General features: G+C 37.1%; 1 pseudogene; it reads right to left on the bottom strand.

Annotated features, from left to right (window-relative positions):
• Nucleotides 1-2,431, bottom strand: LOC114762327 (G-type lectin S-receptor-like serine/threonine-protein kinase At4g27290; annotated as a pseudogene).

Raw genomic sequence — 2,431 nt, 5'->3', positions numbered from 1 at the left:
TCAAGTGGGATTCCCTCCTTCCACAACCTCCATGCCTACAGAGATTCAAACATATATGATCTATCGTTTTGCTATACATGGTTTGTGAACGATAACAAAAAAATGTAAGTGCGGTTTGTTACTAAGATGCTCGATAAGGTTGACATTCTTGTTTGCCAAGGAGAATGCTCCATTTTTCTTTCCACTCATTGCCTCAAGCAATAAAATTCTAAAGCTGAAAACGTCGGATTTCATGGAGAATAACCCATAGATGGCATATTCAAGTGCCATATAACCACTGAATAAAACAAAGTAAACATTAATGACTTCACATATCATTTTTAAACATGTATAAATACAAATAAAAAAAGTAATGAAGAGATATAGTAATAAAGAGATATACTCACTATGTACCGATAACTCTCCTTGTATTTTCTTCATTTTCATCTTTTCTGAATGTTTTTGCCAGGCCAAAATCTGATATTTTCAGATTCAAATTATCGTCCAATAATATATTACTTGCTTTGAGATCTCTATGAATGATACTTAATCTTGAATCTTAATGAAGATACGTAAGTCCTCAGGCAATTCCACATATAATGTTGAAGCATTTGAACCAACATAAGAGTTTCTTTTGGGTAGGAAAACCTATAAAGTTTAAAAGAATACAAATTAGTTGTTATTGGAGCTGAATTTAAAAACAATTGATATTCAGTTGTCAAGACACAAACCAACAATAAATGAATCTAAACTATTATTTGACGTGTACTCGTAAATGAGCATTTTCTCCTCTCCTTCAGTGCAGAAACCAAGAACTTTAGCAAGATTTCGATGCTGTAAGTTGGGCACACAACTTAACCTCATTCTTGAATTCCTTCATTCCCTGGTGAGAATTTTGTGAAAGTCGCTTCACAGCAATCTCTTGTCCACCACCTAATGTTCCCTAACCATTAAAAGTATTGTCATCGACCTCTAGCAGCTAAGCCCTCATAAATCAAAAGAATGAAACTATACTTGCTTCACAATCTTATTTGTTGGTTTTGTAAGTTACCTTATATGCGGGTCCAAAACCACCTTGGCCAAGCTTATTTTCATCTGAGAAGTTCTGGGTAGCACTAGCTATTGAGAAAATATTTTCACTCAAGCAAACTAAAAGACGGAAAGTTATACCTGTTAAAGAGGAACTAAAAAAAGAAAGGCAACCAAACCTGAGAAATGCTTACGTTTGGACTTTCTTCTGCTCTTATAAATCAGAGGGAGGTCAAAAGCATACAAAGTGCAAAAACAATAGCTGTTACCGCCGTTACTTTAATCTTGTATGAATTAGAACCTTCATGTTTAGCTTTAATTCGAGCACAGAAATGAACAAATAGTTAGTGAGGTAACACTTTGAAAAGTGAATAGATAACATTAAATGGAATATACCTTTATCTGTTGAAGCAAGGCGAATATATAGATCTTGGCCTGCATCATTTGACATTTGATTTAAATCAAGTAGATCACCAAACCACATGACCCAGCCACTGCCTCCTCCCCTAATATCTGAAAAAGAATAAGCAGTACAAGAACAATTTTCCCAACATCTGGCTTTGCACTCCTCAAGTGTCATACTTGCATTGGCCGAAGTATGTGTAGTATCTGGTAATTTAAGGTTACCATATTTAACAAGATTGTCTTTGCCCTTAACCTTACAACTCCAAGGTTTACTGCGAACACATCCTCCTGTCCAGTCATATATGTCCCAATTCTTACGTGATTTTGGCTCAAATCCTTTCAAGCATTGGCATAAGGTGGAGTCAACAATGGCACAAATTCCAAAAGCACCACAGAGATTACATCTTCCACAATTGTCCCTTGGAACATCGCCAAAAGACTTCCAAGTTTGGTCCTCTTCAACCCACATGAGATTTTGCAGAGAGTTTCTTGTCTGGTTCAAGACTCTTATAGAGACCATTGACTCATTTAAGGGAACATACATGTAGTACACCTCATCCTTGCTAGACACAAGCGTTGCATTATAAAGCAACATCTTATTTGATGAAGGAGTATCAACAAAATGATCACCATTCCAAGGGCCACTCCTGTAATATTTTGTCCGACCTTGCCAAGTATATATTTCTGGGTAACTGTGAAGCATGAGCTCACATGTGAAATCTCCTGGAGAAGGGTCATCCCAATTCTTCCATGCTACTAAACGCCGGTTCAGACCGGTTCTCAAGTCCCATCCAAGCTTCATTCCTGGTAAAAATACGTTAGAGTAATGGTCGAAGCTTTGCCAGAAGTAGTTTTGTGGATTCTGGTCTTTCTCGTCTCTTAGTACCAAGTTTCCAGAGTCTAAAAGCTGAACAATAGGACTCATCAACGCCTTTGTTGTCGTCGTCGAGTTTGCAACCCAAAGAAGAGTCTCATTTTGGCTGAGAACAACAAGATGTCCCTCTTTGTTTATGCTCAT

This window comes from Neltuma alba, unplaced genomic scaffold (assembly GCF_004799145.2).
Source record: "Neltuma alba isolate B1F8T4 unplaced genomic scaffold, ASM479914v2 tig00011210_pilon, whole genome shotgun sequence".
Classification (NCBI taxonomy): domain Eukaryota; kingdom Viridiplantae; phylum Streptophyta; class Magnoliopsida; order Fabales; family Fabaceae; genus Neltuma; species Neltuma alba.
Note: the sequence above shows the minus strand (reverse complement) of the source record. Positions and strands in the feature narration are given on the sequence as shown.